The following is a 27,531-nucleotide window of genomic DNA, read 5'->3' as shown; positions in this document are numbered from 1 at the left end:
AACATTTGGATCTTGCTATTATTATTTTATGCATTTAGTCATGGTATATTTGTGAATTTTACTGAAGTTCTAATTTCTGTTTTCAAGTCAAATTTTCCCTTTTAAGCCAAATTTTCTATGTTGGGATAATGTTGAATTCTATTCCTTCCTCAACTTTCTAATCAAATAATGCAATTTTACTCTTTACAATTGAATTAATAATCCCTTTGAAGTTAGATGAATATATCTCAGTTTCCCTTTTGAGGACTGAGGACATTTTAGCATAAACGTTAACTCTTAGAATGCACTATAATTTCATTTGTAGAGATGGTTTTTAAAAAAGAATAAAAAACAGAAAAAAATCTACTAAGTATATATTGAGTCAATTTTAGTTATTTAGCACTTACTTACTCAAAGTCATAGTCATTCCAGCCATTTGTGCTTTTTTTTTGTAAGCATATTATTATTATACTACTCCACATTTAAATAGGAACAAAAATAATTATCTGCTTGTGCAGCATAGCAGAAAATAATGAACCTAGAGGATGGTTAAGAGAGTAAACTATTACACAAGAAAAAAAAAAAAAAAACAGAGGAAAACTTCACTATCTTGTGTGATATTCTGTTATTCTTGTGGTGTATAGGTTTGGTTTATGGAAACTACTGAGATGTTTCCTGTCTTCCAATCTATAAATCCACCCATTTGTGTGTGTGCATGTAAGAAGTTGATATAAATTAGTGAAGAGACTTATAACACCTCACATATCTGTTCTCTTTTTCTTATTAATACCCCACCTCTCACCTTTTATCTGGGTATAGGATGGATAGAATAATAGAAGTGACCTGGGTCTCTCCTGAATACAGTACTTCACAATCTGCCAAAATCTGTAGTGCCTTCCCAAACACACAAGTCTCAAAGTCAAAAAATCAGGAAAAGCACTTCTACCAGTCAACTGTTCTAGAATCATGTATCCTGGCTATGACTGTACCCACAAAATGGATGCACTATGCTTTCTGTCTCTCTCCATGTGATTTGGCTCTAAATCAAACTCTTAAGGAGGATCTATGTCATATTCTTAAGCTTGCAAGATAGTTTTAGAAATGTAGTTTTAAAATTGTTAGCTTCTGTATGCTAGTACAGTGCTTCCAAGGTGGCAATAGTGGTAAGGAACTCACCGTCTAATGCAAGAGACATAAGAGACACAGGTTTGATTCATGCCCCTGTAGGAGAGCATGGCAACCCACTCCAGTATCCTTGCCTGGAGAATTCCATGGACAGAACCTGGAGGGCTATACAGTCCATGGGGTCACAAAGAGTCGGACACAACTGAAGTAGCTTCATACACATCAGTGCCTATACTAGAAGCGGTCTGTGATATCTACCAACTGAAATTTTAATGAAGCTATTCAAGGTCATCACACTGGCCAAATAATATTAAAGTGTTTGTTTGTTTGTTTATTTTATGCTTACTACTGAACTCAGAAAATAAACAAATAAAAAAGCTTAAATAGCGGGAAAAAACAGTGAAAAATTCACAGATCATCTACAGTCACAAAGCACTTTAAAGAGCTCTTTGTGGTTAATCCCCAAACATCTTTATCCACTCTTCTTTGACTACCTTGATAGTATGATTACTGAATTGACTGATTTACTTGATGCCATAAAGGACACTGATCATTGTATAAAACTTGTGTTGAACTCACTGACTTATAAGGATATCTAAAATGAACAGACTTCAAACTTGTTTAAAGTATAAGTGGTATCTTCCTAGTATAAAACAAAAGTATGTCAGAAAAAAAAATGCCTATATTTAACTAGCTTTGTGAGAAATATCAAGTATTTTGCTAATACCTTCAATCTTATTTTTCTCAAATGACTTCTAATCACATCCAATGCCTTTGGAATAATCAGTTCAGTTCAGATCAGTCCCTCAGTCCTGTCCCACTTTTTTGCGACCTCATGAATTGCATCACACCAGGCCTCCCTGTTCATCACCAACTCCCGGAGTTTACTCAAACTCATGTCCATTGAGTCGGTGATGCCATCCAACCATCTCATCCTCTGTCATCCCCTTCTTCTCCTGCCCCCAATCCCTCCCAGCATCAGAGTCTTTTCCAATGACTCAACTCTTTGCATGAGGTGGCCAAAGTATTGGAGATTCAGCTTTAGCATCAGTCCTTCCAATGAACACCCAGGACTAATCTTCTTTAGAATGGACTGGATGGATCTCCTTGCAGTCCAAGGGACTCTCAAGAGTCTTCTCCAACACCACAGTTCAAAAGCATCGATTCTTCAGCACTCAGCTTTCTTCACAGTCCAACTCTCACATCCATATATGACCACTTCAATTAGACGGACCTTTGTTGGCAAAGTAATGTCTCTGCTTTTGAATATGCTATCTAGGTTGGTCACAACTTTCCTTCCAAGGAGTAAGTGTCTTTTAATTTCATGGCTGCAGTCACCATCTGCAGTGATTTTGGAGCCCCAAAAAATAAAGTCTGACACTGTTTCCACTCTTTCCCCATCTATTTCCCATGAAGTGATGGGACCGGATGCCATGATCTTCATTTTTTGAATGCTGAGCTTTAAGCCAACGTTTTCACTCTCCTCTTTCAACTTCATCAAGAGGCTTTTTAGTTCCTCTTCACTCTCTGCCATAAGGGTGGTGTCATATGCATATCTAAGGTTATTGATATTTCTCCTGGCAATCTTGATTCCAGCTTCTGCTTCTTCCAGCCCAGCGTTTCTCATGACGTACTCTGAATATAAGTTAAATAAGTAGGGTGACAATATACAGCCTTGTATACTTCTTTTCCTATTTGGAACCAGTCTCTTGTTCTATGTCCAGTTTTAACTGTTGCTTCCTGACCTGCATATAGGTTTCTCAAGAGGCAGGTCAGGTGGTCTGGTATTCCCATCTCTTTCAGAATTTTCCACAGTTTATTGTGATCCAGACAGTCAAAGGCTTTGGCATAGTCAATAAAGCAGAAATAGATGTTTTTCTGGAACTCTCTTGCTTTTTTGATGATCCAGCAGATGTTGGCAATTTGATCTCTGGTTCCTCTGCCTTTTCTAAAACCAGCTTGAACATCAGGAAGTTCACGGTTCATGTATTGCTGAAGCCTGGTTTGGAGAATTTTGAGCATTACTAGGATAACAAAATTTAGAAACGTGTCTCTGTCTTGCTCTACACATACAAAGAATATTTGGCCATGGCCCAGTCAATTCATCACTTTGACTGACTTACTGGTTAGTTATCATTTATTCCAAGGCTAGCTTTCCCACAATTTAAATGTCAAAATAAACTTGTTAGGTAGTTAGAATAGGAAAAAGGAGTCCAAAATTGCAGCGCCTAAAAGACAAAGAAAGAGAAAAGCCAGTGAAAACAGAACAAAAGAAATCTGTGGACCAGAGTGCAAACTTCAGGTGAAACACACCCCCTTCTTGGCTAGCCAATTTGCATAGGGCAGGCTCAGGGAGTAGGAGACAAAATGTATAAAAAGCAGAAACCGAGACTGATTATGCCTTGAGGGTGTACTATCCTTTGCTTGCCAAATAAAACTGAGTTTTAACCAATGGTCTGCCATTTCAAAACTTTGCTGCAGCAAGACAGAATTGAGGAAATTACACACTCCCCCCACATATCTGTTTCTGTGATCCGGATGTAACCTGGTTGAAGCAACCTTGGCTCGGCCCCTACAAGGCGGGGCCAACCACAGCAGAAGCCCAACTTCGTGAAAGCTCATGCTGTGGAAGCTGAAAGTGAGGGAAACCTAGCATAGTAGAACTGACAAGAAGCTCAGAGTTCTGGAAACTGGGGCAGCAAAAATAAAATTGGCAGAAAGCTCACACAGCTCAGTCTCAGATTCCAAAAGACCTTCAGTTAAGGTAGGTCACACCTACCTCCTCACACCTATGGCTGGAAGGACATCTGGCTAATAAAATCTTAATTCCTTTACAATCTCTCATTTCTTGTTTCCTTGAACCCCCTGTGAACAGGCAAGCAGCAATGGGTGCAACTGAGGGACTCTGGCAGAGGCTACTCCCTAGTGTGTCCCAAAGGCTTCACTATCTGCTTCACCCTAGTAGCTGTTGCCCAAACAGGTGAGGGTTCTTCTGCCCTTAATCTTCTTTGTGCTAAGGATCCGGCCAATGAACATTGTGGGCACAGGTCAGGCATTTAGCAATTTTTCCAGCAAGTTATGAAAGGGGTTCCTTGGCACGTTTTTCCCACTGCTTTTTCCTCCTGTCTTTCAGCTCCTCTCTCCATCCATGCCACTCTTTACAAAGTATTGGGCAAGTCATCACCATTCTATTTCTGAAAATTGTGTTTGAAACTGTTTACCTAAGAATGGGACTCAGACCCATCTGGCAGGGACTCTGCTATGCTTGCTGCTGCTGCTAAGTCACTTCAGTCATGTCCGACTCTGTGTGACCCCAGAGATGTCAGCCCACCAGGCTCCCCTGTCCCTGGGATTCTCCAGGCCAGAACACTGGAGTGGGTTGCCATTTCCTTCTCCAATGCATGAAAGTGAAAAAGTGAAAGTGAAGTGGCTCAGTCGTGTCCGACTCTTAGTGACCCCATGGGCTGCAGCCCACCAGGCTCCTCCATCCATGGGATTTTCCAGGCAAGAGTACTGGAGTGGGGTGCCATTGCCTTCTCCACTGCTATGCTTAGTCACTCAGTTGTGTTCAACTGGGACTTGAGCCTGGCCAAAACTCACACGGCCTTGTTTCAATACCTAATGAAGCACAGGTTCTTGGTGTCTTATTGCAAAAAAAAAAATTCAGTGAGAGACACAGCAATAGGTAAGAGGTAGATTTATTTGGATTCAGAGAGAAGCACACTCCACAGAGTTTGGGCCATCACAGAGGGAGAGTTGGAGGCCATCAAATGTGGTGTGGTTAGTTTTTTATGGCCTGGGTAGTTTCATATGCTAATGAGTGGAAGGATTCTTCCAACAATTAGGGAACCACCCACTCCTTAGTCTTTTGATAGTGCCTTGGAACTGTCATGGAGCCTCTGGGTGTATCATTTAGCTTGCAGATTAAGGATCTAGGTTTAGCTGAATTTGACTTGTCTGCCATCTTGGACCCATTTGATTTTAATGGGTTTATGTTATGCCCTTGGGCTATGTTATTTTTTCAAAAGTTGCACCCTGCCCTTTCCCTCCTGTTTCATGCTCTTTTCAGGAGCCCCATCTGAGCCCACAATGTTGCATATACATTGTGGCAACAATGTTTCTGGTTGTCCTGCCTGTCTTCTGGAAGGACAACCAGAAAATAGCTGGCCCTGGGGAAGAAAATACTGTATAATATCCACTCCATCCAGATATTCAAGCCTTCATCTTCCATGTTTCCTACAACACGTGTGTCAACTACTCCTCTCAGTGAACCTGCTAGGGCAAGTGACAGGCACACACACAAATGCCAGCTATAATTCCATCTGTTGTTGGCATCCCTTCAAAGGCAACTGGGCTTCCAAGGATAATGTTTGCACTGGTTGTTAGTCCTGCAGGCCATTTGGGCCCAAAACCTTACCACCCTTCTCCTAAAGCTACAAATATACCCCAGATCAAATCTCTGCTCCACTTTTATGGAACATCTGGTCTGTGGACTCTTGTCAATTTGTTCTTAGTTCAGTCACTCACTCACATCTGACTGTTTGTGACCCCATGGACTGCAGCACGCCAGGCTTCCCTCTCCATCACCAACTCCCAGGGATTACTCAAATGCATGTACATCAAGGAGGTGATGCCATCCAACCATCTCATCGTCTGTCATCCCCTTCTCCTCCTGCCCCCAATCTTTCCCAGCATCAGGGTCTTTTCAAATGAGTCAGTTCTTCTCATCAGGTGGCCAAAGTATTGGAGTTTCAGCTTCAGCATCAGTCCTTCCGATGAATATTCAGGACTGATTTCCTTTAGGATTGACTGGTTGGATCTCCTTGCAGTCCAGCAGACTCTCAAGAGTCTACTTCAAAAGCATCAATTCTTCAGTGCTCAGCTTTCTTTATAGTCCAACTCTCACACCTGTACATGACTACTGGAAAAACCATAGCTTTGACTAGACAGATCTTTGTTGGCAAAGTAATGTTTCTGCTTTTTATATACTGTCTAGGTTGGTCATAGCTTTTCTTCCAAGAAGTAAGCGTCTTTTAATTTCATGGCTTCAGGCACCATCTTCAGTGGTTTTGAACTCCAAGAAAATAAAGTCTGTCACTGTTTCCACTGTTTCCCCATCCATTTGTCATGAAGCGATGGAACCAGATGCCATGATCTTAGTTTTCTGAATGTTGAGTTTTAAGCCAACATTTTCACTCTCCTCTTTCACTTTCATCAAGAGGCTTTTTAGTTCTTCTTCGCTTTCTACCGTAAGGGTGGTGTCATCTGCATATCTGAGGTTATTGATGTTTCTGCCAGCAATCTTGATTCCAGCTTTTGCTTCATCCAGGTTGGCATTTCGAAGGATGCCATTTGCATATAAGTTAAATGATCAGGGTGATATGATACAGCCTTGGCATACTGCTTTCCCAATTTGGAACCAGTCTGTCGTTCCATGTACAGTTCTACTTAAGCCAGTTCCTAACTCCTACAACCAGGATCCTGCCCCCTTGTAGGCAACATCACTCCACCCAGAAGCCTCTAACAGGACCAGATAATTGATTCCTTTGTCATTACTTCTGTTATTACCTAGAGTGGGTCTTTGACAATGAAATGTTTACCATTGGAAACATGTTTATCCTAAACTGCCCTTATGGAGGACTAGAGTAGAAATCAGTGACTTACATTCCCTCGGAGCAATAAAGGATATGGCTGTTTTGCCAGGTTCCCAGTCTCAGGGCACAGGATTGGCTTGCTTCACATCATGGTATTTATTTCCATCCATGGTGTACAAACCAGCAGTGAGTTAAGATTACACCTCCTTAATTCTACCCAGCAGTAGTTATGTCAGAGATCTTGGGGATGCTCAACTGCAGCCTGGGGTCCCAGGCGGTCTACCTGCCTCGACAGCCTAGAGATCTGGTCTCTGGGAGGTTGTCATGCCTCAGCCTGCTCAGGGGTCCATCAGCCCAGGCTGCCAGGAGTTCGACATGGCTCGACCTGCCTAGACATCTGGTCTCTGGGTGATTGTCACGCCTCTCCTGCTTGGGGATCCACCAGTCTGGGGGTCCCAGGAGGTCAGTCAGCCTCCACCTGCCTAGAGATCTGGTCCTTGGGAGGTTGTCTTGCTTCAACCTGCTCAGGGATCTGCCAGTCCAGGGTCCCAGGAGGTAGACATGCCTCAACCTGACCAGGGACCCAATTCTTGGATGCCAACATGCCTCGACCTGCCTGGGGATTTTATGTCTAGGAAGTTGTCATGCCTCAACTTGCTTAGGGATCTGCATCTTAACCCAGGGACGCCCAGCTCTTAGGTTGCAACAGTTACTGGGTAGGATAAGCTTCAGAAAGAGTTACTGCTAAGGAAGTCCACCCATGAAAAATATAAAGAAGCCAATTAGTTGTGGGACAGTGCCTGGTCTCGGCAATAACTCGAGTCCAACGAGAACCCCAAAACTAAAAGAGGCCCTCTAAAAGTTTACCAGTCTAGACTTAGACTCTTATGAAGAACAGGTGATTTTAAAGGACAAATTCCTGTCCCAATGTGCATCAGGATAAAGTTACAACAGCTACAGCAGCAGGACCCCGCTGCCTCTTTAGATGAGATGGTCTAGACAGCCACCAATACCTTTTATAACAGAGAAAAGGAGAGGGAGGCCAAGGCCCAGGAAAGGCAAAGAAGGAAAGAGACAAGGCATGCCTGGATGCTGGTTGCCCTCCAGCGAAGCCTTATGGCAAACTCCAAGTCCTTGAAGGACAAGACATGAGGCAAATGCTTATTCTGTAGACAGGCAGGACTCTGGGCAAAAGAGTACCTAAACTGTGTCAAGTCTCCCAAAGCAGCTTGCTATAAATGCCATCAAATGGTAAATTGGGTGGTACTCTGCCCTGGGGACCCAAGAGCCTCAAGGTCGTGGGCCAAGCCTTCCCTCACAATGGTTCAACAGAACTGAAGCAGCCCGCTCCAGCCAGCCCACCTGTCACAGATAACCATCACCGGGCTTTAGCCAAGGGTACAACTGGATGTGGCAGGTAGGTCTGAGTATCCCTTGGTTGACACAGGGACTACCTACTCTGCCCTGACCTCCTACTCCAGAGCCTTCTCCTCCCAAACCTGTACCATTTGGGGTGCTACAGATAAGCAATTACAAAAAGATTCACCCAAGCACTTCTTTGTTGCTGGGACGGACAAATATTTTCCCACCAGTTTCTGGCGGTCCCTGAGTGTCCTACTCCCTTATTGAGAAGAGACCCATCTCTGCCTTTGAAATCTTACAGCTATTGCAGTCCAGATAGAAGATGCTTTAAAACTCTCTTTTGGGGGCAAACTAACCATTTTTACCAGCCACCAAGTGAAAAAATTCCTGAATGGGAGAGGCCATTTATGGATGTCACATCAAAGGATCCTCAGGTATCAAGTAGTGCTGATGGAAAATCCAGGCCTGACTATATCCTCTTCTGAGGCTCTTAACCCAGTTACCCTCCTGCCTACCCTAGAATGTTCTCTCCCCTTTCACTCTTGCCTAGGAAATTTGGACCACTGGACAAAACCCCTAGAGGGATTGTCAGAAGATCCTCTGATCAATCCTGAGGAAATCTGGTACACTGATGGAAGCAGCTTTGTCATGGATGGAAAAATAAGAGCTGGATTTGCAGTGGTCTCCAGTTTTGAGACCATAGAGGCCAAACGTTTGCCACCTGGTGAAAGTGAAAGTCGCTCTACCATGTCCAACTCTTTGCAACCCATGGACTATACAGTCCATGGAATTCTCCAGGCCAGAATACTGGAGTGGGTAGAATTTCCCTTCTCCAGGGGATCTTCCCAACCCAAGGATTGAACCCAGGTCTTGCCACCTGATACTTCAGCCCAATTAGCTGAGTTTGTAGCCCTGACTCACGCTTTAGAGCTGGGAAAAGGAAAAAGAGTAGCCATTTACACTAACTCCAAGTATGCCTTTCTGGTGCTACATGCGCATGCTGCTATTTGGAAAGAAAGAAGCCACTTCAGCACCCAAGGGTCCCCAATCAAATATGGTGATTAAATCCTTAGGTTATTGGAGGTGGTCCATCTGCCCCTTGAGGTTTCAGTCTCCTATTGTAAAGGACACCAAAAAGGGAGCAGCAAAGTGGCACAAGGGAACCAAGCAGCCAATCAGGCAGCTGAGAGAGCAGCATTACAGAACAAAGACCTAATAGGGGTTGCAACTGTAGTTCCACAGACTAATTTTCCAGAAACTCCTTCATATACTGAGTGTGAGACTCTTAAAGCTAAGAGTGAGGGCTTTTAAGATCTTTTGGGGTAGTTCCAAAAGGGGGACTCCTTTTTTTCTGCCTGGGAACTTCCAATGGAAGTTGGTTAACTCTTACATGCCACCACTGATTTAGGGGAGAAGGCTCCTCAAAGATTACTAGAAAGTTCCTTCAGAGTAACAGGCCTCCAAACGACTCTAAAGCAAGTGGCCTCCTCTTGTCTCACTTGCCAATTAAACAAACCACAAGGATCTCGAAGACCTCAGATGGTCCAGCCCATCCAATGGCAGTTGGACTTCACCCAGATGCAAGTTCCTCAAAGGTATAAATACCTACTAGTCATGATAGGTACATTTACAGGATGGATTGAAGGCTTTCCCACCTGGACTGAGAAGGCTGAGGGGATACTAAAAAAAAAAAAAAAAAAAACCTGCTCCATGAAATCATTCCAAGATTTGATCTGCCCAAGTCATTACAAAGTGACAATGGGACATAATTTACTTCTAAGGCCACCCAAGGGGCTCTAAAGCATTGGGCATTACTTATTACCTCCATTGCCTGGAGGCCTCAGTCTTCAGGGAAAGTAGAAATAGCCAACCAATTCTTAAAATCTGAGATAAAATAGGTAACCCAGGAGATCTCCCTGGGATGGAAGGAGGCTTTAGCAATAGCTCTTCTCCGCACCCATATTGCCCTTAAGGAACAGGTTGGTTTTAATCCTTATGAGATGCTATACGGGAGACCTTCTGTTTATGTCAATGACCTCTTCCTAGAGTCAGAGGCTCAGACCCTCCAGTCTTATACTATGGCCATTGTGCAATTCCAACAAAATATATGTTTGTAGGGTATCAACCAGGACCCAAAAGATCCTAAAGACCATTATATGCCCCAGGGACTCAAGTCCTAATTAAAGTATGGCAGGAGGGTCCCCAAAGGCTCAACTCCAGCCTACATGGAAGGGCCCCTACCTTGTAATACTTTCTACCCCCCATAGTAGCCAAGGTACCAGGGCACAATCCTGGATTCACTCCTCGTAAGTCAAGTTGTAGAAGAAAACAGAAGAGGATGCTCAATACACCTCCTGGGAGATCCCAGATATCTGTTTAGGATTACAAATGACTGCCATTCTAATGAACACCCCCAAAATTAATTTTCTGGGGATAAGATTTCTCAGGATAGCTCTAAAGAGCCAACACAGCTTGGCAGGGGTTGTACTCCAAAATAGACAGGAGATAGATCTCCTGATCCCTGAACAAGAGGGACTTAAGCTATCTTGAGTGAGATGTGTTGTTTCTGGGTAAATACCTCCAGCTAAGTTAAAGAAAGTTTCACAGTCCTCAAGATAAACATTCAGATCCTAAGGGATCTCAAAGAATGAGCTGAAGAGTTCTTGGGGTGACTACAATCTCTCTTTGGAGGATCCTTCTCCTGGCGAGGGGGGATTTGGAGTTGGCTAATGCCCCTACCAACCCCTGTTATCACAATATTGATACTGCTTATGATTGCTCCATGTATTATAAATTGTTTAACCCATTTTTTCTCTGCCCAGGTAACAAGCTACAAAATGCTGTGCTAGTTCAACAAGGATATCTATAACTACACCCGACCACAGAAAATATCACTCACCCTTTGATGGACACCATTATAATGACTCTGAGGCTTGAGACTAGCAGGAGCAGGAGGCTCAATGCCCCTTGCCATCCCAGCTCAGCAGGAAGTAATCAGAGAGATTTCAACACCACTATTCCTAAATAATTGGACTTCCCATATCTTGACTAGGGAATGTTAGTGGTTAGAATAGGGGGAAAGAGTCCAGAATGGCTGTGGCTAAAAGACAAAGAAAGGGAAAAGCCTGGGAAAACAGAACAAAAGAAAATCCGCAGACCGGAGTGAGAACTTTAGGTGGAACAAACACACCCCCTTCTTGGCTAGCCCAATTTGCATAGGGCAGGCTCAGGGGGGAAGAGACAAAACATATAAAAACAGGAAACCAAGACAGATTATGCCTCCAGGGAATACTATCCTTTGCTCGCCAAATAAAACTGAGTTGTAACCAAGCTGTGGGACTTCCCTGGTGGCTCAGATGGTAAAGCGTCTGCCTACAATACGGGACACCCGGGTTCAATCCCTGGGTTGGGAAGATTTTCTGGAGAAGGAAATGGCAACCCACTCCAGTATTCTTGCCTGGAAAATTCCATGGACATAGGAGCCAGGTAGGCTACAGACCATGGGGTCGCAAAGAGTCAGACACGACTGAGTGACTTCATTTCACTTCACTTCACTTCCAAGTTGTAACAGTGGTCCACTGTTTCAAATCTTCGCTGTGGCAAGACAGAACCAAGGAAATTACGCATTCCTCCAAGAAACAAATAGATGTAAATGTCACATTAGGCTGTTACTTATTAAAGAGAAGAGATTGCAGACTGCCTTTACACTCAAACTGTAAGTCTTCCCTGGGTCTCCAGCTTGATGGCCTACTCTATAGAATTTGGACTTGCCAAGCCTCCACAATTATATGACCCAAATCCTTAAAATTAAAAAAAAATTAATAAAACTAATCTATCCACATATTTATCTATTTAAAAAGACATCTTATCCTGTTCCTCCGGAGAACCCTGACTAATATACTTCTAAATCTTTGGAATTCTCACATAATAAGAGTGTCTTTGTTATGCATGGTAAGTAAGCCTTTCATCATGCTAATGAGGTGACTCTGGATGGAGCTCTAGATACCTTATTTTAACAAGATGACCTAGGATATGGCTGACAATGTTAGAAAGACTAACCGGATGATTAGAGGGTTCTTTGAGTCCCATGATATCAACTGGACCTCCAGCTAGAAATCTAGTCTCCTGGCAGTGACTTCCCAAGCATACCTATACAATGAAACTCAAAAAACCTCCAAACACAGAAGCTCAGTTGAGTTTCTCTGGTTGGCTATATCCTTTGAATATTGTTATGTATCAGTTTCAGGAGGGAATCAGCATGGAAGTTTCACATCTAGAACCGTTTCAGACTTTGCTTATGTCAGGTGAATGTATGCTCCTTGGTTCTATCTGGTCGCAACAAAGATTTGGAGTGACAGACATTAAAGCCCTCGGCGCATCACAGCTCTCAGGTCTTGGACAAACCATGTTATAACTTTTAGACAAATCAGTGTTACAGCTCTATTTTATTTAGAAAATAGCAGGAGAATCCATCCTTGAAGCGTGAGGGCATGCCAACCCAAAGATGAAAAGAGAAGAAAGTGGAGGAGTGCACCAGCATGTAGGGGAGAGAGACAGAGAGAGAGAGAGCCCTTTGGCTCCTCTTTTTATATGTTTTTCTCTCCCCCTGGGCCTGCCCTATGCAAACTGGGCTAGCTAGGAGTGCTGTTTGTTCTACCTGAAGTCCTCACTCTGGTCCTCGGACGTTCCTTTGACCTTCCTTTGTTCTATTTTCGCGGGCTTTTCCCTTCCTTGTCTTTCAGCCACCGCCATCTTGGACTCCTGTTTCCTATTCTAACTACCTAACACTTATAAGCCTCTTTCTTCAGCTGGTTATTATTTCTATCTTTTGGTTACAATACAATTACAATTGTAAGTATGGCACTTGAATTGGGTTCTGTGTACCTTTCCAGCAAATTATCAAACCTATGAATAATTGTGGGTACCCCCAAGTTTGTATGCAGTTAGTCTAAAATGAGGGTGACCCTGCTGCTGCTGCTGCTGCTGCTGCTGCTAAGTCACTTCAGTCGTGTCTGACTCTGTGAGACCCCATAGACGGCAGCCCACCAGGCTCCCCCGTCCCTGGGATTCTCCAGGCAAGAACACTGGAGTGGGTTGCCATTTCCTTCTCCAATGCGTGAAAGTGAAAAGTGAAAGTGAAGTCGCTCAGTCGTGTCCAACTAGTAGCGACCCCATGGACTGCAGCCTACTAGGCTCCTCTATCCATGAGATTTTCTAGGCAAGAGTACTGGAGTGGCTTGCCATTGCCTTCTCCAGGGTGACCCTGGGGACCCCTAAAATTGTCACTAGTGTCTATAAACTGAGGGCAGTTTTATGGATGACTGTTATTAAACTTAATTTTGGCAAACCCATTGCTGGAAGAGATATGCTACATTAATTTTTAAGTAAAATATATTTTTATTTAAATTTCCAAATTGTAAAAATTTGCATTACATTTTAGGCTTCAGGGGGCTTATGTCTAGGGACATGAGTTGAATAAGAATCTCATGAAGTTCTGACTGCAACATATCTATGGAATGGTTTTTCTTAGTTTTAACCTTAACTTCAAAAACTATACACTCCATATCCTAGCCTATCCTAGCCATTTCTGACCTTGCTTAAACCATTTAGCTTATATAATTCTCAAATTTTTCATTTGTAAAAAGAAAAATTATGCCTATTATATTTAAAAATTTATATTGAGATCAATTCATAACAATCTACAGACTTTTTCATGAAACAAAATAATAACTATTTTAAAGCCAGTACCACTATTTTTCTATAGTTTTGGAATGTCAAATTACACTAAGTAGTTTACCAATTTTAGTATAATCTTAATTCTGTAATTGTAACAGATAAATCAAAAATAAGCATAGCTTTATTTAAATCTTTGAAACCTTCTTGCTGGCTCTAGTGGTAATGCGAAAAAATTGAAATAGGCATTTAAACAAAACAAAAAATAACTGCCCTGTGTATTTTCAAAATAAACCTTTAAAATTCAATATCCTATTTAAAAACAAAACAAAAAACCTTGGTATGTAAGTGTACCTTAAATGTTGGACTGCATAACATGAATAATTTTTAATGTAATTTGACTTTTTTTTTTAGGTTTTTCTTTAAAAAGATAGACTTTTAAATAGTGAAACACCCCCAGGAAGTACTAATAGAAACTGAGTAAATAATCAATAGGCATAACATAATACTGACATCCAGTGGCCACTTAGGCTAATTGCAGAGGGATGTTCTGCTCAGATTATTCAGTGTTGGTAAGTTTGTCATGATTATTTAACTTGATGCTATCCACGTAAGAAGCAATTTCCTTATTGATCACAACATAAGTAATAAATGTAAGGTTAAAGATTGCTTGTACTAGTAATATGTTTTTTCTCTAATAACTCACACAATTATTAACAGACTCCCAGAGTATTAAGCAAACAAAAAACAACAGAAAATAACTACATCTCCCTCAATTCAAAATTTATATAGATAATTATCAGCATTTCACTTTTCACAAATAATCCTATGGATACACTTTGATTTTCAGGTTGCTTTTATAGACTTCTTCACATGCTCCTTTGAATTACATGTTTTTATTTGTAGCTGAGGTACATGTTTCAGTCAGGATTGTTGTTGCTATTTAGTCACTAAGTCATGTCCAGCTCTTCTGTGACCTCATGGACTGTAGCCTGACAGGCTCCTCTGTTCATGGGATTTCCCAGGCAAGAATATTGAAGTGGATGGTAATTTCCTTCTCCGGTGAATCTTCCTGACCGAGGGATAGAACCTGCATCTCAAAAAAAAAAAAAAAAAGGAACCTGCATCTCCTCTACTGGCAGGCAGATTCTTTACCACTAAGCCACCAGGGAAGCCCTTCAACCAGGATAGGCTGGGCTATATAGTTATAAATATCCACACACATTTATTCATTATTCAAATTACCGGTTAGAAGGAAAACTGTGCTCACTAGAATTACTTATGAGTCCAGACAGAGCAGCTACCATCATGAAATTGCTATTTGCTGTGGAGAAGGAAAGAGTGAGAGAATCTTAAAGAGTTCCATGTGTCAGTCAGATGTGATACTTCACAAAGGTCACAAGACTGTACTGGCAGAGCCAGTCACTCAGCCACACTCAGCAACAGGGGTCATGCAGTGATTCCTAATGTGTACTGGATGAAGAGAAAGCAGCTGGACATCAGCACCCTTGAAATTACATCCCTCTGTCTTGTTCTTTTGCCTTCTTGGTTAGTCTTTCTCCAACATTCTCCTAAATATTCAGGCCTTACAGTTTTAATCCCAGCTTCGAATAACATTTAGGCTGATGATTCTTAAATTTATTTTTCAGCCTATGCGTTTCTATAGCACTCCAGATCTTTTTAGCCAATATATTACTTAATATATCAATTTGATACCATCAAATCCCTTAAATTAAAAGTGACTGCAATATAAATTATGTTAACACTCCTGAACTTTTTCTATTTTGAAGTTTCTATATTTGTAAAATGACATTCTGTTAAACTTGCCAAAAATCTAGCAATCATCCTTGAAAATCCTAGGCTATTATTGACTTAGAAGGCCTTCTTTTAAAATTCCATCTTAATAATGACATTTCCCTGTCCTCAGTGAGGTTCAAGGCTAAGTTCATCAACCAAGTCAAGCTACCTAAGCAATTCAGATCCCGCACACAGTGCTAGAATAGTCAGTGGTAATAACTCTTTGAATCCAGGATGCTAAAGACAGCATCTACATCTGTTAAACTGCCACACTGTCCTGAAAATAAATAGATTGAGGTAAAGAAAGCCAAGTCAACTGATAAGTGAATCCAATTCTTTTTCACTTGTTTCAACACCTAATACAGCTGTGCTTGTATCTAATAGTAGTCCTGACTTTTCATTTACATGAGTCAATACATTGCTTTATTTTGTTTAAGGCAATTTGATTTAGATTTTCTGTCACTTGTACCTAAACAAGTTCTAAAGGAAATATACACAGAGACACATATACTTACAGCAGTATTACATTATTTAAGTAATTATATAATGTACTGCTGTGTATTGCATATAGTACTAATGCAATATATGTAATAATTATGTGATAATATTGAGGTATTTAAAAAATTTACATTAAGTACTATGAAAGTGAAAGTGTTATTCACTCCGCTATGTCCGACTCTTTGAAACCCCATGGTCTGTAGCCTGCCAGGCTCTTCTATCCATGGAATTCTCCAGGCAAGAGTACTGGAGTGGGTAACCATTCCCTCCTCCAGAGGATCTTCCCGACTGGGTCTCCTGCATAGCAGGCAGATAGATTCTTTACTGTCTGAGCCACCAGGGAAGCCCCATAAAGTATTATACATGTATATATACATGTATAATACTTTATGCATACATATGTTTATAAATATATATGTATAATGCACACATATATATTACAATAGACAGCATATTTCAATTAATGTAAAAATAATGGATACTTATAAAATACAGGATTTGTAGTATAAAATAAGTTGTATTTATATGTTTAGAAAGACTTTGGTTGTAGTCAAGTCTGTGGTTCAGGCTTCCATTTTAGGGATCAAATTTATGGAATTATTAGTTTCCAAAGTGACCTCTGGGCTTCCCTGGTGGCACTAGTGGTAAAGAACGCACCTGACAATGCAGGAGATATAAAAGCTGTGGGTTTGATCCCTGGGTTAGGAAGGTCCCCTGCAGGAGGGCATGGCAATCCCCTCCATTATTCTTGCCTGGGGAGTCCCATGGACAGAGGAACCTGGAGGGCTACAGCCCATAAGGTCACAGAGTTGGACACAACTGAAGCAACTTAGCATGCATGCAAAGTGACCGTTATGTGTTTTTCACACAAAATGATTTTATAGTTACATTTATGTGATGTGTATGGTGATTTCTATTTTTCTGCTCATGTGATCTGAAGCAGAGGCCCAGGTTCAAAGACCTACTAGCTATTCTATCCACTTTTACATCACTTGCCTGAGCCAATACTTATAGGAAAACAGTGGTCAAATTTCTGAATGAAGACAAGGTTTTCCTATATATTCCTGTTTCTGAATTTTTCTTTCCTAACCCGTCATTTTATGTTGGAAATTTGATTGTTGAAAAAGAACTAGAGAGAACATTTTAAAATAGACTGGAAAGAACTTAATAATAATTTACACAAGTTTTGATTAAAAATGTTTATCATTTAGATGGGCTGAAGAAACTACTTCACCTCTTTCTGATGTGAGTATTTGGCTTCATAAGGAAAGTAAAAGCCCACAATTTGCATAAGTCAGATCAACTTTGTCTGGTATTTTATGTGGGCCACAAACTACTGGTACCTGAAATAATCTCTTCCTTATTTTCAAAGTCAGGTTTTCTAAAATTGTGTTTTAGAGGCCATAGTCTCTGAATCAGATGCTCTGTGTGACTTTTGGGAATCCGTACTTTAAGATTTAGGACTATGTGTCCCTAAATTAAAAATCTGATGTTTCAAACCAGGAGCTTAAAAGCTGAAAAACAAAGGAAAAAAAAATCCTATTTAGTCATCATATTTAAGTCTCAAGCATATTATTGACTGAAATCTTGGGGTGCTAATAAATCTATTTTTGTGTCTTCCTTTTCTAATTAATTCCTTTATACCACAGATAGAATTCCTATAAACTACAGTGGGCACTGATGACATGAAAGAAATGGAAAAGTAGACCCACTTAGGTGGACTTTCTGCCTTATGTTCATAGGAAAGTGGGAAAGAGAAGGAAGAGAGCAGGTGTTGGTCTGCACCCTGCAGGCCTATAAAGCCCTGTGCTTGCTCAGCCTCAAGACCAAACAAAGAACCCAAGTCAGTGACGAAGACATCAATGGTTTAATGGATAGGGGAAATCTTACATTTCTGAAGCAAGGTCCTGGAGTGACACTACATCGTGTGCCACAGACAGCAGCGACGCGTAGGATATGACAGCAGTCTTTGCTCCTAGCAGGGAGGGGAGGTTCCCAATTATAGGAGAAATTGAAGTCAGGTTGGCTCATCAGCTACCAGGAGAAATCAGGAAAGGGGCATGCCCTCTCACTGGCCCTGTGATAAGCTATCTTGGTGAAGATGTTCTGATCTAAAGATAAAAACAATCACTAGCTGGGGAAGTCAAGTATATGGGAAGGTCAGTTGTTTATGTGTAGGGTGTAGGTACGGAGAAGGCAATGGCAACCCACTTCAGTACTCTTGCCTGGAAAATCCCATGGAGGGAGGAGCCTGGTAGGCTGCAGTCCATGGGGTCGTGAAGAGTTGGACCCGACTGAGCAACTTCACTTTCACTTTTCACTTTCATGCATTGGAGAAGGAAATGGCAACCCACTCCAGTGTTCTTGCCTGGAGAATCCCAGGGACGGGGGAGCCTGGTGGGCTGCCGTCTATGGGGTCGCACAGAGTTGGACACGACTGAAGCGACTTAGCAGTAGCAGTAGCAGGGTGTAGGTGAAGCAGGCACTGGTTTAGCAGCAGGGAATGTTCACAGAGCACAGGAACAATTTTCTTGTGTGCTTTGACCATACAGAATGACTGAACAGAATATAATTGAGCATACTGGAAGAGATTACTACAAAAAAAAAAAAAAAACACGGAGAAATTTTACTCACCAAATTTCTTAGCACCATTTTCTTGAGCTGTTTAGTAAAACAAAACTTTGTCTAACTAGCCAGCACAAATGAACTACTGAGCTAAAGTGATCTAACCACTTGTTCACAACTTGTGTTGTGAATTGATTACCTCCAGGAGTTAAGCTAAAGGCTTTGTATCACTCAGTAATTGTAATTGAAGCTGAATGTAATTAATTATATAATTCTGGAATGTTAATATTAAATCCCATTCTAATCACATGATGAAACTGAATCATTATGAAAAATTTAGTTAAGTATGAGTAAAACCTCTGTAAGGGATTTGTTGGACATTTTTATTAGGAACAACAATACAATTACTTTCACATATAAAATGATACATGTTAGACTTCAGGCAGCTATTAATTATAATTAGTGAACTCTGTCTCTTTTTTCCTCATATCATAAACTCTTCTTTGTTCCCTAATACTTCTTAAATATAATTGCCTGATAGACTGAAACCAATTCTTTCCCTTCCCCTATCTTTCCGTAGTAATTTTCTTACAATGTTTGAATTTTAATTCACATAGCTATTTTAAAAATAACTGCATAAAGTTAGTAGATTCAGATCAGATCAGATCAGTCGCTCAGTCGTGTCTGACTCTTTGTGACCCCATGAATCACACCACGCCAGGCCTCCCTGTCCATCACCAACTCCCAGAGTTCACCGAGACTCACGTCCATGGAGTCAGTGATGCCATCCAACCATCTCATCTTCTGTCGTCCCCTTCTCCTCCTGCCCTCAATCCCTCCCAGCATCAGAGTCTTTTCCAATGAGTCAACTCTTCGCACGAGGTGGCCAAAGTACTGGAGTTTCAGCTTCAGCATCATTCCTTCCAAAGAAATCCCAGGGCTGATCTCCTTCAGAATGGACTGGGTGGATCTCCTTGCAGTCCAAGGGACTCTCAAGAGTCTTCTCCAACACCACACTTCAAAAGCATCAATTCTTTGGCACTCAGCCGTCTTCACAGTCCAACTCTCACATCCATACATGACCACAGGAAAAACCATAGCCTTGACTAGACGGACCTTTGTTGGCAAAGTAATGTCTCTGCTTTTGAATATGCTATCTAGGTTGGTCATAACTTTCCTTCCAAGGAGTAAGTGTCTTTTAATTTGATGGCTGCAGTCACCATCTGCAGTGATTTTGGACCCCCAAAAATAAAGTCTGACACTGTATCCACTGTTTCCCCATCTATTTCCCATGAAGTGATGGGACCGGATGCCATGATCTTCGTTTTCTGAATGTTGAGCTTTAAGCCAACTTTTTCACTCTCCACTTTCACTCTCATCAAGAGGCTTTTGAGTTCCTTTTCACTTTCTGCCATAAGGGTGGTGTCATCTGCATATCTGAGGTTATTGAGATTTCTCCTGGCAGTCTTGATTCCAGCTTGTGTTTCTTCCAGTCCAGCGTTTCTCATGATGTACTCTGCATAGAAGTTAAATAAACAGGGTGACAATATACAACTTTGACGTACTCCTTTTCCTATTTAGAACCAGTCTGTTGTTCCATGTCCAGTTCTAACTGTTGCTTCCTGACCTGCATACAGATTTCTCAAGAGGCAGACCAGGTGGTCTGATATTCCCATCTCTTTCAGAATTTTCCACAGTTTATTGTGATCCACACAGTCAAAGGCTTTGGCATAGTCAATAAAGCAGAAATAGATGCTTTTCTGGAACTCTCTTGCTTTTTCCATGATCCAGCGGATGTTGGCAATTTGATCTTTGGTTCCTCTGCCTTTTCTAAAACTAGCTTGAACATCAGGAAGTTCATGGTTCACATATTGCTGAAGCCTGGCTTGGAGAATTTTAAGCATTACTTTACTAGCGTGTGAGATGAGTGCAATTGTGTGGTAGTTTGAGCATTCTTTGGCATTGCCTTTCTTTGGGATTGGAATGAAAACTGACCTTTTCCAGTCCTGTGGCCACTGCTGAGATTTCCAAATTTGCTGGCATATTGAGTGTAGCACTTTCACAGCATCATCTTTCAGGATTTGAAATAGCTCAACTGGAATTCCATCACCTCCACTAGCTTTGATTGTAGTGTTTTGCTTTCTAAGGCCCACTTGACTTCACATTCCAGGATGTCTGGCTCTAGGTCAGTGATCGCACCATCGTGATTATCTGGGTCATGAAGATCTTTTTTGTACAGTTCTTCTGTGTGTTCTTGCCATCTCTTCTTAATATCTTCTGCTTCTGTTAGGTCCATAGCATTTCTGTCCTTTATCGAGCCCATCTTTGCATGAAATGTTCCCTTGGTATCTCTAATTTTCTTGAAGAGATCTCTAGTCTTTCCCATTTTGTTGTTTTCCTCTATTTCTTTGCATTGATCGCTGAAGAAGGCTTTCTTATTTCTTCTTGCTATTCTTTGGAACTCTGCATTAACATGTTTATATCTTTCCTTTTCTCCTTTGCTTTTTGCTTCTCTTCTTTTCACAGCTATTTGTAAGTCCTCCCCAGACAGCCATTTTGCTTTTTTGCATTTCTTTTTCTTGGGAATGGTCTTGATCCCTGTCTCCTGTACAATGTCACGAACCTCATTCCATAGTTCATCAGGCACTCTATCTATCAGATCTAAGCCCTTAAATCTATTTCTCACTTGCACTGTATAATTATAAGGGATTTGATTTAGGTCATACCTGAATGGTCTAGTGGTTTTCCACACTTTCTTCAATTTAAGTCTGCATTTGGCAATAAGGAGTTCATGGTCTGAGCCACAGTCAGCTCCCAGTCTTGTTTTTGCTGACTGTATAGAGCTTCTCTGTCTTTGGCTGCAAAGAATATAATCAATCTGATTTCGGTGTTGACCATCTGGTGATGTCCATGTGTAGACTCTTCTCTTGAGTTGTTGGAAGAGGGTGTTTTCTATGACCAGTGCGTTCTCTTGGCAAAACTCTATTAGTCTTTGGCCTGCTTCATTCCGTATTCCAAGGCCAAATTTGCCTGTTACTCCAGGTGTTTCTTGACTTCCTACTTCTGCATTCCAGTCCCCTATAATGAAAAGGACATCTCTTTTGGGTATTAGTTCTAAAAGATCTTGTAGGTCTTCATAGAACAGTTCAACTTCAGCTTCTTCAGCATTACTGGTTGGGGCATAGACTTGAATTACTGTGATAATTGAATGGTTTTCCTTGGAAACAAACAGATCATTCTGTCGTTTTTGAGATTGCATCCAAGTACTGCATTTCAGACTCTTTTGTTGACCATGATGGCTACTCCATTTCTTCTGAGGGATTTCTGCCCACAGTAGTAGATATAATGGTCATCTGAGTTAAATTCACCCATTCCAGTCCATTTCAGTTCGCTGATTCCTAGAATGTCGACATTTACTTTTGCCTTCTCTTGTTTGACCACTTCCAATTTGCCTTGATTCATGGACCTGACATTCCAGGTTCCTATGCAATATTGCTCTTTACAGCATCAGACCTTTCTTCTATCATCATCACATCCACAGCTGGGTATTCTTTTTGCTTTGGCTCCATCCCTTCATTCTTTCTGGAGTTATTTCTCCACTGATCTCCAGTAGCATATTGGGCACTTACCGACCTGGGAGTTCCTCTTTCAGTATCCTATCATTTTGCCTTTTCGTACTGTTCATGGGGTTCTCAAGGCAAGAATACTGAAGTGATTTGCCATTCCCTTCTCCAGTGGACCATATTCTGTCAGATCTCTCCACCATGACCCGCCCATCTTGGGTTGCCCCACGGGCATGGCTTAGTTTCATTGAGTTAGACAAGGCCCTGGTCCTAGTGTGATTAGATTGCAAGAGGGCATCAGAGGGCAAACACACTGAAAGCATACTCACAGAAAGTTAGTAGATTAGGTTCAGCAAATATAATACACAGCAAATGTATAAACACTCACCCTTTCTTTACCCATATTTGATATTCAAAGCTGAAAATGACATTTTTCCTCTGTGTGTGTAATTTAAATGATTTTTCATGGACAGCTCCAAGCACCTACTAACCATAGATCAAACCAAGCAAATAAAATGAAATCTATTTGCCAACCCATCATTAGTTTATTAGCTATTCAAAGAGATGAGAAATCTCCCATTAACTTTTGTAGTTTCAATGCCCAGCACATTTGGGCCCTATGGTAATTATGCAGAAAGATATTATGAAGAGATGGAGACTCACTTCTATCAATATATCATCTATCTTCTACATATTCATGCCAGAACTGATAATCACTAAAGCGTAGTCATATATGTAATGAGAGTTGGACCATAAAGCAGGCTGAGCACCAAAGAATTGATGCTTTCGAGTTATGGTGCTGGGTAAGACTCTTGACAGTCCCTTAGCCTGCAAGGAGATCAAACCAGGCAATCCTAAGGAAAATCACCACTGAATATTCGTTGGAAGGACTGAAGCTGAAGCTCCAATACTTTGGCCATCTGATGCCATCTAAAAACAAAGAGAAAAGAAAACAACAACAACAACAACAACAACTCTTGATTGAACACAATAGACTAAAATACTAAAAATCATATTTAACATGGCTATCTCTTTCCAGGTCTTCAATGGACCTCTGCAACTTTTGTCTCAGTTTATACCCTTCACTTTCCCATGAATATTACTAGATCTTTGGGTGAAAGGATAATTTATCTGAAATAACAGCAGCTATCTGGATTTTTATTCTTTCTCAATGTTTTTGCTTTCTTTTTTCTTTCAGAATAGTTAAAAAGAGCTGAAACTCCCCAAATCATGAATTAATAATTTATGCAAGTTAACAACTTTCCTATTTAAAACCGCTTTAAGATAAAAACAAAAATTAATATGGCAGGTGACAATTTTGATTTTGTGACTGGTTGAGGATTACTTTAAGTTTAAACCTTTATTCAGTATTTAGTATTTTTGAAGTTCATTAGTTATAGTAATGGAAAGTAGGGTCTGTCTGCTCACTGCTAAAAAGCCAATAAGGTGGAGAAGCTGGTGGACTAGAATTTTTGCTTTTTTTCAGATGCCAGCAATAGGAACAGAGGGGTGAAGGAATTTCTGATCCAAAGGCTGACTCCCCTGAAATCAGTAGGTAAGAGCTTTTATAGACAGGAGCTATATGCAGAAACAGCACAGTCACCTCTGACAGTCATCTTGAAATTGGTCATGCAGTGGCTTTGATCAGTATCATTCTGATTGTTTTAAGTACAGTGAATGTTCAGTTTTAAGGTCAGTTTGTTCCCTTTTCCTTGAAGCCAGTTCTTGGAATGTCGCAGCTTAAGTCTTGCCTGCACTCTAGTGATCATGTCATTAACTTCTTCCACCTGCTGTGGCTTTCAGTATCTGTCGGACAGCTTACAGGATATATAGCTCAGAATATTGTCGATAGCCCTGAGAAGGAACTAAAAGTCCTACTTTGCTTACTGAATAAATTGTTATTGTTTTGTCCTGTTAGACAGATTTTCTTTGCTTCTGCATTTTTTTACTTCTCTAATTAAACTTATTTCTCAGCTAAGTTTTTGCAGAGACAAAAGGCAGGCTAAGGACATAGGGAACATAAGCCCTAGATAGGGCCCCACTCCATTTCACTATAATTTTTAAAAAAATCTCCTTACAGACTATTTTAGAAGAAATATCCACTGTGCTTCATGGTCTGTGTCTGAAGCTCCATTGAGTAATATTGATGAGGATTACTTTCCTCTAGGGTACTTTTAATACACATTGCCTGTAATTATTCTCTATCAATAAAGCAAAAAAAAAAAAAAAAAAAAGATTGTGTCTGATATAACTTCCTTGACCACCAAGATAGATCTCTATTTCCATTCTATATTCTTTTTGCTCATGCTTTAAATGTCTTCATTCTGTAATCCCATATAATTTTGCACAGAATTATTTAATTACATATGTATCTTCTATTGTCTTCAGAATGTACACTTTAAGAGAGTCTTTCTACTTTGTCCTTGTGAATATGTACTATGTATAAATAGAACAATTCCTGGAATATAGCAGATGCTTATTAAATATTTTTGAAGAAATATGTAGTTAATCCAAAATTGGAAATGCACAAAAAACAGTTTTAATTTAAAACTCATTTCATTTTTATCACAGTTTTGTTATTGTTGTGATATGCAACAAAACCAAAATGATAGGGTTATTCTAAAATTCCACATTACAAATTAGGCTAAGATTTTACAATCCAATTAGATATAGTGTTTTTATTACATAAATAAAATTATCTATTGTCTTATAAAACAAGAGAAAAATTGAAATGGAATTTATCTCATATTTGAGGTTAGAATATTGATTTAGAATTTAAAATATCAACAGAGGCCAAGCTTACTATTATCCCTGTAAATATTTTGAAAGATATATAGCTAATCATTTATGTTTTCCACTTTCCTACACTCATGGCATATGCAAAACAAAACAGATACTATAGTTTGCATATAACAAAACATCCCCATTCTAAGGTAAGAAAAAAACAATCATTTAAAATTTATTATCCCAGGAGGTAATCTTAGATATGGCAAACACTATTAGGAGGTCGTTGTTGTAGTTTATGGGAGAAGGCAATGGCACCCCACTCCAGTACTGTTGCCCAGAAAATCCCATGGATGGAGGAGCCTGGTAGGCTGCAGTCCACGGGATCGATAAGAGTCAGACACGACTGAGTGACTTCACTTTCACTTTTCACTTTCATGCATTGGAGAAGGAAATGACAACCCAATCCAGTGTTCTTGCCTGGAGAATCCCAGGGATGGAGAAGCCTGGTAGGCTGCAGTCCATGGGGTTGCACAGAGTCGGACACGACTGAAGCGACTTAGCAGCAGCAGCAGTTGTAGTTTACAATCCTGTTCAACCAGGAGAGTTTGGATATTCAGCAAGCTGGTCCATGACAAATTTTCACCCAGGATCAATAGATTTGTTATAAGGAATAGTTTTAGGGAACACAATATTTTCTTATTTCTTTATCACTCTTAGTGATCTTTGTCCAACACTGTTTTCATATCCCTGGTTAAAAGCTCCTGGGAAAAAAGCTGTAACACTAGAAAGTTGTTTTTCCATCTAGGTTGCTTTGTCACTGCTTGTTCAGACCTGGCTTTGTAATGGGAAACAAGTAAAGGAAGACAACATGGGAGAGTTGAAGTTTCTTTCTTTCTTTCTTTCTTTCTTTTTAATTTATTTTTTATTGAAGGATAATTGCTTTACAAAATTTTGCTGTTTTCTGTCAAACCTCCACATGAATCAGCCAGAGGTATACAGATATCCCCTCCCTTTTGAACTTCCCTCCTATCTTCCTCCCCATCCCACCGCTCTGGGTTGATACAGAGCCCCTGTTTGAGTTTCCTGAGACATATAGCAAATTCCCATTAGCTATCTATTTTACATATAGTAATGTAAGTTTCCATGTTACTCTCTCCATACATCTCACTGTCTCCTCCCCTCTCCCCATGTCCACAAGTCTATTCTCTATGCCTGTTTCTCCATTGTTGCCCTGTAAATAAATTCTTCAGGACCGCTTTCTAAATTATGTATATATGTTAGAATACTGTATTTATCTTTCTCTTTCTGACTCACTTCACTCTGTATATGGGTTCTGGGTTCATCCACCTCATTAGAACTGACTCAAATGTGTTCCTTTTTATTCCATTGTGTGTATATATACCACAACTTCTTTATCCATTCATCTGTCCATGGATATCTAGGTTGCTTCCATGTTCTAGCTATTGTAAATAGTGCTGCAATGAACAATGGGATACATGTGTCTCTTTCAATTTTAGTTTCCTCAGAGTATATGCCTAGGAGTGGGATTTCTGGGTCATATGGTGGTTTTATTCCTAGTTTTTTAAGGAATCTTCATACCATCTTCCATAGTGGTTGTATCAGTTTACTTTCCCACCAACAGTGCAAGAGTGTTCCCTTTTCTCCACACCTTTTCCAGCATTTATTGTTTGTAGACTTTTTAATGATGGCCATTCTGACTGGTGTGAGGTGATATCTCATTGTAGTTTTGATTGGCATTTCTCTAATAATAAGCGATGTTGAACACCCTTTCATGTGTTTGTTAGCCATTTGTATGTCTTTGGAGAAATGTCTGTTTAGGTCTTTTTCTCACTTTTTGATTGGGTTGTTTGTTTTTCTGGCATTGAGTTGTATGAGCTGCTTGTATTTTGGAAATTAATCCTTTGTCAGTTGTTTCATTTGCTATTATTTTCTCCAATTCTGAGGGCTGTCTTTTCACCTTGCTTATAGTTTCCTTTGCTGTGCACAAGTTTTTAAATTTAATCAGGTCCCACCTGTTTAATTTTGTTTTATTTCCATTACTCTAGGAGGAGGGTCGGAGAAGGCAATGGCACCCCACTCCAGTACTCTTGCGTGGAAAATCCCATGGACGGAGCAGCCTGGTAGTCTGCAGTCCGCGGGGTCGTGAAGAGTTGGACCCGACTGAGCGACTTCACTTTCACTTTTCACTTTCATGCATTGGAGAAGGAAATGGCAACCCACTCCAGTGTTCTTGCCTGGAGAATCCCAGGGACGGCAGAGCCTGCTGGGCTGCCGTCTATGAGGTCGCACAGAGTGGGACACGACTGAAGCGACTTTGCAGCAGCAGCAGCAGCAGCAGGAGGAGGAGGGTCATAGAGGATCTTGCTTTTATATATGTCATCGAGTGTTCCGCCTATGTTTTTCTCTAAGAGTTTTATAGTTTCTGGTCTTATATTTAGGTATTTAATCAATTTTGAATTTATCTTTGTGTATGGTGTTAGGAAGTGTTCTAATTTCATTGTCTCACATGTAGCTGTCCAGTTTTCCCAGCACCATTTATTGAAGAGGCTGTCTTTGCCCCAGTGTATATTCTTGCCTCCTTTGTCAAAAATAAGGTACCCTTAGGTGCATGAGTTTATTTCTGGGAT

This window comes from Bos grunniens, chromosome 14, assembly GCF_055505025.1.
Source record: "Bos grunniens cultivar Pamir isolate PY7600 chromosome 14, Bosgru_T2T1.0, whole genome shotgun sequence".
Taxonomy (NCBI): domain Eukaryota; kingdom Metazoa; phylum Chordata; class Mammalia; order Artiodactyla; family Bovidae; genus Bos; species Bos grunniens.
This window is presented reverse-complemented; position numbering follows the sequence as displayed.